The sequence below is a fragment of the Sorex fumeus genome, unplaced genomic scaffold (assembly GCF_029834395.1).
Source record: "Sorex fumeus unplaced genomic scaffold, SorFum_2.1 ptg000178l, whole genome shotgun sequence".
NCBI lineage: Eukaryota > Metazoa > Chordata > Mammalia > Eulipotyphla > Soricidae > Sorex > Sorex fumeus.
This window is the reverse complement of record NW_026606235.1, coordinates 1,473,781-1,488,185: the sequence shown is the minus strand read 5'-3', so window position 1 is coordinate 1,488,185 and position 14,405 is coordinate 1,473,781. Positions and strand designations below refer to the sequence as shown.

The 14,405-nt window shown below is 54.1% G+C and overlaps 1 protein-coding gene across 1 annotated transcript in view; it reads left to right on the top strand.

Annotated features, from left to right (window-relative positions):
• Nucleotides 1–14,405, top strand: part of SCRT2 (scratch family transcriptional repressor 2) — a 240,779-nt gene that overhangs the window by 187,286 nt on the left and 39,088 nt on the right. The gene's annotated exons all lie outside the window — the stretch shown is intronic.

Genomic DNA, 14,405 nt, shown 5'->3' with positions numbered 1-14,405 from the left:
AATAAAAAAACATAATAAATGACTACTAGGGCTGGAGCGATAGCACAGCGGTAGGGCGTTTGCCTTGCACGCAGCCAACATGGCCGACCCGAGTTCGATTCCTCCGCCCGTCTCGGAGAGCCCGGCAAGCTACCGAGAGTATCTCGCCCGCACGGCAGAGCCTGGCAAGCTCCCCGTGACGTATTCGATATGCCAGACACAGTAACAACAAAGTCTCGAATGGAGACGTTACTGAGTCCGCTCGAGCAAGATCAACGGGAGGGCCTTTTTACTTTACATGCATAAATAAACCTGATCATTTTTTATCACTTAAATATCTTTAAAAGATGACATATTTGGGGATTGGAGAGATAGCCCAATGGGTAGGGCGTTTGCCTTGCACGCGGCCGACCCGGGTTTGATTCCCAGCATCCCATATGGTGCCCTGAGTACCGCCAGAAGTAACCCCTATGCATCGCCGGGTGTGACCCAAAAAGAAAAGAAAAGACGACATATTCTTTAAACAAAAATAGTACTTTATAGGAGTCAGTCAGGACATCTACATAAACAAAATATATACAAATATAGTATCAAAATCAGGAGGAAGGAAACAAATAGACTACGGCGTGCTTTTTTCTTTCTTTTTTCTTTTGGCCTTTTGGGTCACATCTGACAATGCTCAGGGGGGTTATTCCTGGCTCTGCACTCTGTAATTATTTCTGGCAGTGCTCAGGGAACCATATAAGATACTGGGGATCGAACCCGAGTCAGCGGTGTGCAAGGCAAAAGCCTTCCCCACTGTTCCATTGCTCCAGCTCCCGTATCTTATACTACATAGGAAAGGGGACAAGACCTCTTTAATGGTAGATTATGATCGTCTAGAGATACATATAATAAATCTTGGGGGGGGCACACCTGGCTTTGCCTAGGGATTACTTTTGCTGGGCTCAGGGGAACCTATGAGATGCCAGAGGTTGAACCTGGATAAGCCACATGCAAGGCAAGCACCCAGCTTCCAAGTTAGACTGTGAATAATTATAGCGTCAACTCAGAAAAGGAGGTAAAGTGGAATAATGAAAATATCAACTAAGGGGCTGGAGCAATAACACAGCAGGTAGGGCGTTTGCCTTGCACGCAGCCGACCTAGGTTCGATTCCCAGCATCCCATATGGTCCCCCGAGCACCGCCAAGAGTAATTCCAGAGTGCATGAATCAGGAGTAACTCCTGTGCATCGCTGGGTGTGACCCAAAAAGCAAAAAAAAAAAAATCAACTAATCTGAAAGGAGTAAGAAAAAGAAACAAAGAATTCATGGTGGGGAAAAGAGAAATAGCAAGCTGGTAGACTCTGGTGTGACCATGTCAATAATCACATTAAGTATGACCTAACCACCCACAAATAAAAAGCAGAGGTTAGAAGATCTGAAAAAAATTTTAAACGCACAGATATGTGCCGATCACGATCACAACCATCCTGTTGTTCGTCGATTGCCTCGAGCAGACCCCAGTAACGTCTCCTTCGTCCTAACCCTGAGATTTTTTTTAAAAGTGCCATATCAAAGCTCATTCAGGGTTAGGAGAATGAGACCCATCATTGTTACTGGTATTTGGCATATTGGTTACGCCACGGGGAGTTTGCCAGACTCTGCCGTGTGTGCAGGTTACATTCAGTAGCCTGCCAGTTTGTCCAAAGTAAGAATGAGATAATAAGATGTCGCGCGGCCGCGAATGCTGGTACCTTCATGCCTGGAGAGTGGTCTCAGCATGGTGGTGGCTGGTTCTGGAGGTCTTTGGCTGCCAGAGCCCTGGTCGAGCTGGGGAGGAAAACTCAACCCGCTCCCTCCAAAGGGGCCCTGGCGAGGACAGCCAGGTGCGGGGGCAGGAGACTGCGCTGTTCTCTTGCGGGAGCTGGGTTTTATAGTCTCTGTGTCTTGGCCGTTGATGGGATTACAGATATGTGCCAGTTACCAAAAAAGAAGAAATTCTTTTTAATATAAAAGCAAAAAGTATAAGTGTAGAAAAGATGAAAAAGATACACTATGCTAAATCAAAGAAGATGGAAAAGATAGTTTACTATCAAAGTTGATGGTTCGTCGATTGCCTCGATAATTTCTATCATAATGATATACGATAACATAATGATAAGGACAATTATTAAAAAACATTTACTAAATGCTCTTTTTTGTTTGTTAGTTTGTTTGTTTCAGGGGCCCACACCCAACTATGTTCAGGGTTTCCTCCTGACTTTGCACTCATGAATGACTCCTGGTGGCCTCAGAGGATCATACAGGGTTCTGGATGTGCAAATCAGGTCGGCCGTGTGCAAGGCAGAAGCCCTACCTGCTGTAACGAATACTCCAGCCTCTACCAATTCTAAATGTCTATGTCCCTAATAGTAGCACTATCCTCCCGTTGTTCATCGATTTGCTCAAGCGGGCACCAGTAACATCTCCATCATGAGACTTGTTACAGTGTTTGGCATATCGAATACATCACAGGGAGCTTGTCAGGCTTTGCCTTGAGGGCAAGATACTCTCGGTAGTTTGCCGGGCTCTCCGAGAGGGATGGAGGAATCGAACCCGGGTCAGCTGGGCCAGTCGCATGCAAGGCAAATGCCCTACGGACATTCCAAATACCTGAAATAAAAACTGACTGATCTATGAGAAAGAAATGAATCTACAATTATAGGCAGATTTCAAATCTCAGTGATTTAAAAGAGCATGTAGAAAGCCAAATGTTACCTTCTTCATTTATCGTACCGATTACGATCAGGATCATCCTGTTGTTCGTCAATTGCCTCGAGCAGGCACCAGTAATGTCTCCTTCATCCTAGCCTGAGATTTTAAAAAGTGCCATATTCAAGGCTCTTTCAGGGTTAGGAGAATGAGACCCATCATTGTTACTGGTATTTGGCATATTGGGTACGGCTGCGGGGAGTTTGCCAGACTCTGCCGTGTGGGCAGGTTACATTCGGTAGCCTTCCAGGTTGTCCAAAGCAAGAATGCGATTATCTCACTTCTCACTTCTGGGAGCTGGGTTTTATAGACAGAGTCTCCTGCCCCTGAGTCTGGCTGTCCTCGCCAGAGCCCCTTGGAGGGGGGCGGGTTGAGTTTCCCTCCCTGCCCCGAGCAGAGCCCCAGCAGCCAAAGACCTCCAGAACCAGCCACAACCATGCTGAGACCACTCTCCACATGCATGAAGGTCCCGGCAGAGGAACAAAGGCATGCGGGTCCCGGGGCTGAGATCTCCAAGCCTGCTCGAATCGGCTGTGTGCATTTATTGTACCATGCCCATTTATTTTTATTTCACTCTCCTCTCTTCTTACCCCTCTTTTCCAGTCATATCACTAATAAAACATCCATTTGTTTATTTGTACAGTGTATAGGACACTGGCACTTAGAATGTTCTCAAAAAAATAAAACACTGAATAAAAGAAGAATTGAAAGAATCGTATCTAGTTATTTGACATCATATGACTGCATAGTCTTTACTGTTCATTCAATAGACCCCAATAACATCAATATCAGAGCTTCATGATTCTAGAATATAAGGACAAAAATAATAGCAATCCAGAATGTTCATGTAAGACACATGATGCTACAATCTAAGTTCAGGGACAGGAGTGGGTAAGGCACTTGCACATAGCTGATCCCCGGCATCCCAGGAGAGTCCCCTGAGCTCTCCAGTAGTGATCTTTGAGCACAGCGCCAAGAGTAGGTCTTGAGCACTGCTGGGTGTGGTCCCAAACCCCAAATAAACAAACAAATATATAAAATTCTAAATCAGAATCTGATAATGTTAACATTCTAGAAGGTTGAAAACCAGAAATAAGTCAGAGGTAGCTGGTTGATGAGGGATCTTATGTGTGTGTGTGTGTGTGTGTGTGTGTGTGTGTGTGTGTGTGTGATAGTGGGGTGGAGCCGGGTCAGAGTCAAGCAGCTTAGCTGATTCTGCAGTCACCCAGCCTTCATGGACAGGACAGCTAGCTAGCTCAGCTCAGTGAGGCAGCAGAGCTGGGAGGCTATTGGCCAAGGCTTCCTGCCTGGGCTAAAGGCAGTGAAGAGTGGGGAGGGGGCTGGGCGGGGGGAGGAGCATGGTGGGGGAGGGAGGTGATTTCTCATTTTGATTCTGCTCCTGCTTAAGGGGCCCCTTCTGGATGGTGGGCCTGTGAGGCCTTTTGGTCACGCAAGACTGGAGGCTGTCATTACTGGAAGGAACCATGGCCACGACCTCCATAGAAATAAGGGGGAAGCCCTACCCCCACCCCCACCCCATCGCCAACCAGGGAGGAGAGGGTCTCCAAGACAGTGGGGGTCAGGCTCCATGAGGCCTGGGCAGCTGTAGGTCACCAACCGCCCAGGGAAACCTTCGCTGTCCTGGCAATGGGGCATTCTGGTGGTGGTGATGGTGGTGTGTGTGTGTGTGTGTGTGTGTGTGTGTGTGTGTGTGTGTGTGTTTGGAGTGGGGTGGGGCTGCGTTTCCAGCAAGTGGGAACCCAGCCACCTAATCAAGGGTCCTGCTTGCCCTAACCCCACTGAATTCAGCCTTTCCTGTTTTATTCTCACCCAGCCTCCAAGTCATGCTGTGAGCTAGGAGGCTGGTCCGCAGCTTCCGGGTTTCCAGTGACCACAGGGCGCTGCTCCTGGCCTGCCTGATGATCACTACTTTTCTGCACTAAGCAGTGGGACATCCAGCCACACCCGGGGTCACTCCGTCATGAGAACTAGAGACAGCCATGGCCTCTACCCCAAGTTCAGCACTTGCGAAGTGCCACAGACATGCCCAACCCACATCCCAAGTTTTGTTTGTGTGTGTGTGTGTGTGTGTGTGTGTGTGTGTGTGTGTGTTGTTTGTGGGCTACATCCAGCTATGCTTTGGGGTCACTCCTGACTGCGCACTTGAGGATCACTCCTGGCATTGCTCAGGGGACCGTATGGGATGCCACAGATCATACCCCGGTCAGCCACGTGCAAGGATAACTCAGGGTGTTATATCTCTCAACCCATAAACCCAGGTTTTGAACCCACACTTGGAAACCACTGTCCAGCCCAGTGACCAGCCCATGAATGAAATGCAAGGCCCTCTTTCCAGGCCTTTCTTTCAGCCTTTGGCTGCCTGCCCTGGTTCGGTGCAAGTCCAGGAAACCCTGCCCGGAATTCCCAGAACCAGCCACCCTCAGGGTCTCCACAGCCTGGGAACCGTGTCCTGGCAACGCTCCTCCACCTCTCCCGGCCAGCGGGCTTCCCGGGCCCTCCAGACACCCTGGAGGAGGGGGTCGCTGAAACTGCTGCCTGGACCCTCCTATCCTCACCGGCCTCTCCACCTTCCCGCAGTCACAAGCTGCCTTTCTGGGGCTGGGTCAACTGCACTGGCAAGACCCCAGGAAACCGCACAAAGAACCCCCATTTATCAGGCACATTCCCAGGACGGCTCCCTCCCTCCCCGCCCCCACCCCGCCCCCAGTGCCACCCCAGTCATTGGGCGCCCGCAGAGTCCCAAGCCAGCAACCTGGCACGGACAGTCAAGGGTACCGGGTAACGGATAGGTGACAAGTTCCCCCCTTATTCAAACCCTGCTGGGCAGCACCCCCCCCACCCCGCCCCACTCCGCAGGCTACTGCTCGCTCAGCGCCCACCCCCCTTTCTTAATTACTGCCTCCGCTTAATTGGACGGCTGTACATGCGTGCGTGAGTGCCTGTGTGTGCGTGCATGTGTGTGTGAGTGCATGTGTGCGTGCATGGGTGCATGGCTGTGCATGTTGTGCGTGGGTGCCAACCCGTGTGTATTAGGGCTGGGGTGCGGGTAACTTCTCACACCTGGGGAGGCCTGGTGGGTGTGTGTATGTGGTGTGGGGGGGTTACTGGCTCCCAGCCCAAGAGCGAGACCCCTCCCCCAGCTCCCCCTAACCCCCCCACCCCCCGGCCGCTGGAGGATTGTGAAGCTCAAACAGATGGACCGAGCCGAAGGGGCGGGGGCGCGCGGATGGGGTGCGAGACGGCAGCGCGGCGGCCGGGCCTGGCGGGCGCCCTGACAAAGGCGGGGGCCGGGCGGCGCGGGGCGCCTTATCGGCGCGAGCAGACCGGGCGGCCGGGTGGGCGCCCGCGGTCCGCGCTCGGGCGCACAAAGGCCCGGGGCCGCGCGGGGGGTGCGGGGGGCGCGGGGGGCGCGAAGATTAATTGCCCAATCAAGTTGTCGGCGCGGGGCGGGGGCGGGGCCGCGGCCCCGGGGGACGCGGGGCGGCGCATAATGAAGTGTGCAAAAAGTTAATTTGCTCCTCGCCACAATCAAAGGCGGCGGGCGGCGGGGAGGGGAGGAGCGGCGTGTGCCCCCCGCCGGCGAGCCGGGGGCCCGGGGAGTGTGGGGGTGCGGGAACCCCGCGCCCGGCGCGCGTGCGACCCCCGCGCGGCCTGCGCTGCCGCCTGCACAAAGGTTGACGTTTCCGCGGCGCTCCCGGCGCTCCCGGGGCTCCTGGCCGCGGCGTCCTTGGGTCTCTACCTGGGGCTGGGGCTGGAGCGCATCCTTTGGGCAGAGGAGGAACCCGAGACCCAGGGGAAGCGACGCCCCCAGGTCCCGCACGGGCTCCTGACAACGGCGCGAGCCCTTCTTCCGTGGGGGAATGCCAGGTTGAAAAGTGGCAAACCCCAAACGCCAGACAACGGGGGGTCCGGCCCTGGATTGAGTCAAGCTGCGGCGTGAGCAGCCCAGATCCAGGACAGGTCGCCGATCAGTGTCAGGTCCGTGGCCGCTGCCTTGGACTTGAGCGGAGAGGGGCAGATGGAGGTCTGTATTGGAGTTTGTGACCTTAGGACTTTTGCGTCCAGAGCGAGTCCCGTCGAGAGGCTCAGCAGGAAATGCTGGTCTGGGTCTCCTTTCAGATCTGAACGGATCTAATCTCCGCTAATTGAACAGGAAACAAAGAATGGGGAGTGGGAGAGTCCGTGGCCTCAGAGGCAGGTTCAAGCAAAGGGGCAACAGTCACAAGCAATATAGGAGGAGAAGGGCTGGAGCGATAGCACAGCGGGTAGGGCATTTGCCTTGCAAGTGGCCGACCCGGGTTCGATTCCCAGAATCCCATATGGTCCCCTGAGCACCACCAGGAGTAATTCCTGAGTGCATGAGCCAGAAGTAACCCCTGTGCATCGCCGGGTGTGACCCAAAAAGAAGAAAATATATATATATAGGAGGAGAGTGGAAAGGTTTTAAGTCTTCTGGGCCCGTGGTGTTCAACTGCCCTTTGAAGATCAGTATCGGACACATTGAAAGCAACTGGTCTAACACAACTGATCTAACAACTGGTTCTAACTACTGGTCCATGGATCGGGGATGCAGACCAGGTGCTGTGAGGGTGCACAGGTATGAGCAGAAGGGAGAACTGCTCTGTTTCCCCAGACACAAAGGACAGAGGGATACAAATGTTAGAGGATTTCCCAACCGCGGCTGTTCCCCAGGGTTCCGGCTGGTTGAAAGTTGGTTGACGTTGATGGTGCAGGGAGAGATCCTGGTAACTTCGGAACTGTGGCTTTGCTGAGTGGCCTGGGAGGTCTCATCCTCGGCCAGTACAGCCGTCCCTTCATCGTGCGTGGATAATGCCCACCTTGCAGGATATTGGTACATTCGGGTGAGAGCAGAAATGCCAATCGAAGCCGCTGGAAGAGCGTCTGTGTGTGTCCCAGCCTGTCCTTTCTCAGGGCTGACGTCAAGCTTCATGGACTCAGATGCTGTGAGCGCACCCTACACACACTGCCAGACCTCTGGGTGAGGATTCAGACCTCCAGCCCCAGACTGTGCTTGATGTCGCAGGGTGTCCTGACCAGGCGAGGAAGGGACTCTGCACCCTTAACTGCTCCTCCCGCCAGGCACCGGGGCCCTGTGTGGACGATAGCACAGGAGCCAGGGCAGCTGAGAGAGTCAGGCACGTGCCAGACCTGGGATTAGGCTCAGCCCCGGGGAGGTCTGGAAGTCCAGGTGCTCACAGGCCGCCTGGCACAGAGTGGCCAGCCTGGCCCCTTCAGACTCCTACGGGGACAGGCTCAGCCCTTGGCTCTGACCAGTGGCTCCTTAGTCCTCCTCTGACCACTTCCCAGGCAGGGTTCTGAGCCTTGGCAAGATAGGGGAGGAGCCCTCCAGGGGGACAGGAGCCAGGCTTGCAGGCGGGAAGGGCGGGGTCACCGCCAAACCAAGATTTATGAGCCCGATCATAATAATGAAAGAAAGAAAGGAAAAAGGGACGCGTGTTCGGCAATGCCCAGGGACCAGGACTGCTGCCCTATTACCAAAAATGTCGTCGCTCTCGACTCTGCAAATTAGCATAAAACATGCTGTTTTGCATCGATTTGCATGTCATTTGCATGCTAATGACCCGATGCCACAATGCACCCAGTCCCCTAAGCAGCTTCTGATCCTTGCTTTTCTCCCAGCCTCTGCCCCTTGTCTTGCTTTGAGAAAACCCGGAGCTCTGGGTTCTAGGGTAGGCAGCTCTTCCTCCCCATAGGACCTGGACTGGTCACTGCCAGTCTTGGAATCTTAGTCTCCCTAACCGTAAGCCGAAGGAGAAAAACTGAGCAAGGGTTTTCAAATTATGCCTCAGGATCCCCCTTGGGGCTGCAGACACAGAGATGGGGGAGCAGGTGGGGCCAGAGGCCCCCCCCCCCCACCCCTTTCCATTCCCTCTGAACAGCTGGGGCTCTGAGTAAAATTTCTCTTGAGCAATGCAGAGCTTCTCTATTAAAAACAAAGGCCCAAAAGTTTGCAAACAAACAGATATGCCTCTCTTCACCGAGTCTTTCCAGTACAGCATTCCTGAAAGAGTTGAATAATAATAAGAGTTAAAATAGAAAGCATTTACCCTAGGGCAGGCACTATGCTGAGTACCACGGGGCACACAATCTTCACACCAAATCCCCGTTTTGGTAGAAAGAGAAACTAAAGCACCAACGGTTGAGTGATTTAGCCCCTACCCGGTAAAGAAAGGTTCCGTCTGACTCTGGTTGTTTGCACCATGAAATTTGTCAAGATGAGGAAACTGAGACCTAGGAAGGATAGGAGAGCGTTCCCAATTCTGGCAGTTAAACTGGTTCCTGGAACTTGCTTCCTGCCTTGCTCCTCTGTTTCCAGGCTCATTGCACCAGGCTAAAGAAGGCCAAAAGAAAGATAGAAAAAAAAAAATTAAAAAGGCAGGGCCAGGGTTCCAGGGGGATCCTGGGTCTGCGGGGTGGGGAGGGCCTTCTTCCCCCGCCACCGTTTCAACCCAAAGCTTCCTCCTCTCCGCCAGCACAGTCCCAGCTGGTGAGCTCCAAGGAACAGCCCCCCAAACCAGCCAGGACAAGCCCCTAAATCAGGACAGCCAGCAGGCTGGTGAGAGCACCAGGTGGGCCCGTCGGGGCTGGCACACAAAGCCCGGCTGCACTGTGCTGGTGGAGGCATCAGCCTAGGGGCTCGCTCCGGGCGGGGGTGCTGGCACTTGAATGCTGCAGTGCCAGGCGGCAGGTGCTCGCCCCTCCCCTCAGGACTCTTGCTGGGAAACTTCCAGATGCAAGGAAAGACTGGGCTCCCTGAGCGGTGCCCTCTGGGGGGCTAGTCAGCCCTTCTCTCTATTCAGGGCCCCTCAATTGCCCCCTGGTCTTTCCCAAGCCCCCCACCGCCCATCCGCCCCTTCATGCTCCTGCTCAGAACTGCATTTCCGGTCCTGCTCCACCCAGGCCTCCCTGGCTCCCCCAGCACCCACACTCAGTGCTCCCTCCGAGATTTGGTGCTTGCTGCCCTTTCCACCCCGAACACCCTTGTGGGCCCCTTAGCCCCATCCAAGTCTCCACACTGGACACTTCCCCAGACCTGCCGTGCTGACCCCTCCCCTGCCCCCCACTCCCTCCACACACACCCCTACATTCACTGCTCCCCCTGCCAACAGTTGCAATCTTGCTCTAGTCTCAGGGGCTGTTACCCTCCGAATCAACTCTGTCTCTCTCCACCCCTTCCTTGAGTGCCCGTCTCTGCCTCTGGACCCTCATTCCAGAAGGGCCTATTCCAGAAATCAAGGTCTCCCAAAGTATTGGAAAGAAAGGGGAGAAGCAGAAGCTTTCAAAGATTTAGTTAGCTTTGGTCTCCCCCTACTCCATCTGCCTCCATGTCAGCCCCTCCCCCAGAGGGTGGGGGTCCACATCCTCTTTCTTTACACACACACACACACACACACACACACACACACACACACACACGATGTGTTTTTTGGTCACACCAATCATAGAATAAACTGGCATAGAATAAACACTCAGGATGTATTAGCTCTTCATCTTCAAGGGTTCAAATTATTAATGCAATTAATGGGTTGAACCCAGAGGCTAGGTTTTTGGGTCATGAAGCCAATCCGGGTTCGATTCCTCCAACTCCTCTCGGAGTGCCTGCAAAGCTACCGAGAGTATCTCGCCCACACGGCAAAGCCTGGCAAGCTACCCATGGTGTATTGGATATGCCAAAAAGCAGTAACAAGTCTCACAATGGAGATATTACTGTTGCCCGCTCGAGCAAATCGATGAACGGGAGGACAATGTTACAGTGCAGGGTTACACCCAGCAGTGCTCAGGGCTTACTCCTGGCTCTGTGCTCAAGGATCACTCCTGCTGGTGCTCCAGGGCCCTTTAGGACAGCCCCCTGCCTGCTGTCCTATCTCTCTGGTCCCCCCACATCTGCTTTCTTCACCATCATTGCGATTCTAGAAGCAAGCGCAGTGCCAGCACAACAGTCTGCAAGACTCTGCCCTGGCATCAGGAAGCCTGGATCCCTTTCCACAGCAGAGCCGCCCCCCCTTCCCCCCAGTAGAGTCCTCCTCTGAAGCTGGACTTGAGAATCCCTGCCACCTCCTACCAGGACAATGAAGCAGGGAGGGAGACTTCAGGCATTGCCAGGGTCGCAGAATAGGGTAACAGCCAGGGGGCCCTGGGTGGGCAAGCCTGGGTTGCAAAAAGAGTGTTTTTAGCCCTGGCTGTGTGAGAGCTGGAGAGACGGCACAGAGTTAACCCACTTGCTTTATGCAGCTGAGCCCGGCTCAGATCCCAGGCGGAATCTCCCCCTCTTCCTTCCTTTCCCGCCCCCAGATGTCATTTCTTACCTACTGTTCCGCCATTGAAAGAGCAGCCCAGAGTGATGGTCATGGCCATGCAGCCCGTCTGCCTCTCTTTCTTTGGGGGAGGGTGTGAGGGGGTGGGTGAGGACCACAGTCAGTACTGTCAGGGGCAACTCCCAGCACCATGATTGGTGGTGGCTCCCAGGGGTGCGCTGGGAAAGGAACCCAGGGCTCTGGCCGGCAAAATGTGTGCTCAGCCATTGTGCTCCCTCCCTGGCCCCTGGGCTGTTTCTTTTTTTTGGGGGGGTCACACCCGGCAATGCTCAGGGGTTACTTCTGGCTCTGCACTCAGGAATTACTCCTGGCTGTGCTCAGGGGACCATATGGGATGCTGGGAATCGAACCTGGGTCGGCCGCGTGCAAGGCAAACGCCCTACCCTCTGTACTATGGCTCCAGACCCTGGGTTGGGTTTCTTGATCTCTAACGGGGTTCCCTGGACTCGTGAACCCCCCAGGGCCGCTAAGACGGGGAAATGTGTGTGCACCTGGCACGTGGTGTGAGAGATTCCTGACCACAGCTTTTATCATCATGAATAAATGATATTTATTTATTTATTTATTTATTTATATCTCGGAATGCCTCCAAGGCTAATCCTGCCAGCTTTGAGAGAATTTTTCCCAAGTAATAATACACTCACTCTCTGGGGCTTCTCCAGGAAAGAGTTGGAGGGCTAGGAGATGGAATCTTCACAGGCCTGGCCGATGAGAGGCAATCAGCAAGGTCACCGGCCAGAGCATGTGCATCTATCTGGTCTGTCCTTGAGCACTGGGCGTCCCCATGGCCAGGGCTGGGCTCCAAGAGTGAGTGTTCCCTGAGACCCAAGCAGAAGTGCCATGGCCACGGAAATATATTCTCAGAAGTCACACAGGCTTTCTTCTAGGATGTTTCCACATTTTATCCCCAGGAGGCATCAGCAGCAGGGACAGAGACCCCCCTGCCCACCACCTCTTGACAGGAGCGTTAACTAATTGGAGCTTTGGGGGGGGAGCGCATCTGTCCTGGGGCTCAGGGAACCATGTGTGTTGTGGCAGTCAAACCCAGGTTAGCTACACATAAGGCAAAGTTCTACTCAACAGCCCTGCCTGGAGCTATATTTGGGGGTGGAGGTGGGTGAAGGGGGGGCTTTGTGTGGGGATAGGGAAGGCTTAGGTGACATCTGGTGATACTCAGGGCCTACTCCTGGCTCTGTTCTCAGGGATCACTCCCAGGGGTCAGTGGTGCTCTAACGACTATATACAGTGCCAGGAATTGAACCCAGAGGCCATGGGCAAGGCAAAGGCCTTAACTCTCATACGATCTCTCCAACCTCTTAGAACCATGTTTTTTGTTGTTGTTGTTGTTGTTTTCTTTTTGGGTCACACCCGGCAGTGCTCAGGGGTTACTCCTGGCTCTGCACTCAGGAATTACCCCTGGCGGTGCTCAGGGGACCATATGGGATGCTGGGAATCAAACCCAGGTTGGCCGTGTGCAAGGCAACGCCCTACCCACTGTGCTATTGCTCCAGCCCCTCTTGGAAACATGTTTTAAACGCCCTGATCAATACCTGGTTCCTCATTAGCGGTCACTGAATATCAGTGGGAGCAGCGCGGCAGTATAAGAGTGGCAGGGATCAGTTTTATATGCGTCAACATGGTCCCATCAGGCATAGAGGGGTTAATGGAAGAGGCAAGAGGTCCCCTGGAAAGTGGACATCCTCATAGGCACGCACTGAAAGATGGAGCTTGAAAACGAAGAGCTAATATGTCCTGAGTGTTTATTCTATGCCAGGCACAGAGCCAAGCACTTTCCATGCAGGAACTTATACAACCCACAGCCTCCCGGGGGGGGCTGATCCTGAGCGTCCTTGGCCGATGAGAAATCAGAAGTCCCCAAGTGCAGGAGGGTCTTGCCCGAGGCCGCACAGCTAGGACGAGGCTCATCCAGGACTCGAACCCGGCCAGTTGGTTGGATGAGCTGGTTCTCACTTCCTGGGTTTCAGCTGGGCAGCAGCCAGCCTGCCAGGTGGAACCGGCTGTCCTGGCTGGCTGGTGACAGACAGGGAGGGCTTGTACTGCTGGCCGGAGAGTCAGGACCAGGAGGCTCGTCAGCTGCAAGCTTGCAGTGGCAGGCGGGGGGAATGGGGCCAAGACCTCCTTCTGGAGAGACGGGGAAGGGAGGGGAGGAGGCGAGCCCAGAGAGGCAGGCAGAGCACCCTACGAGGGAGGAAGCCCAGCTCACCTGAGCAGTGCCCCGGGAAGGTGGGGGAGCCCTCCTGCTGGAGCAGGTTGAGCGCAGGAGGCCTCCTTCAGGGGGCCACCGCGGGGCACCCCACTGCAGAGAGCAGCCAGGAAAGCTCATTAAGAGGGGCTCCCCGCGGCCCTGGGCCAATCCAGGCAACCTCTGCAGGGACCAGATGCCTCCCCGAAACACCTTAGCCTGACTTGCCTTTCCTTCACTCCCTCCTCCATCCACTTCGCCTTCTGTCCCTACCCCCAGGCCTCCTTCTAGCTCTTTCTTTCTCCCCTGCTCTGTTTGCATTCACTCCCCCATTATGAAATCTCACGGGGAGAAGCTGTGTTCCCCCAAGGCTAGGGAATCCTGATCTGAAACACACTTCAGCTCACCACTGCGAACTTCCGCCACAAAAGAAGAAAAGGACTCTTGGGCCATCCCCAAAGCAGTCCGGACAGTCAGGAGCCCCAGATGTCCCCAGATGGAACAGAGGATCATCTCCTTGCTCCCTCCAAAGTCAGAGTGTATCTCCCAGGGCACAAGATTTTATCCTGAGCGCTCCTGGGAGGTGCTGGAATTGGAGCTGGATCACCTATTTTGGACACATTGCTAACCACAGCCACACACACACACACACACACACACACACACACTCATACACACACAAGTATATACACACATGCATATACACACATATATATGCACATATACATACATGCACATACACACATATACACATGTACACACGCACAGACATACACACATAATACATGCGCATACACACAAGCATATACACACATGCACACACGCATATACACACATACATACATACAGGCATACACACGCGCATACACACACGTGTCCTTGCTGAAGTAACTTCGGGGATGAAAAGCAAGTAATTGCTTTTGCCCAGCCCAATTCCTTGCTGGCACAGGCCTATGACCTTTCTCCCAGGCCCTTGGGGCACAGCCAACTTCCAGCTGATGTTGGCGAGTGGCTGGGCGGGTGGACAGGCAGGCTGTCAGGGCCGGCCTTGTGCCCAGAGAACCTTCTGTGCCCCTGTTCCCAGGCCAAGCAGGCCCAGTCCTCCAGCCATT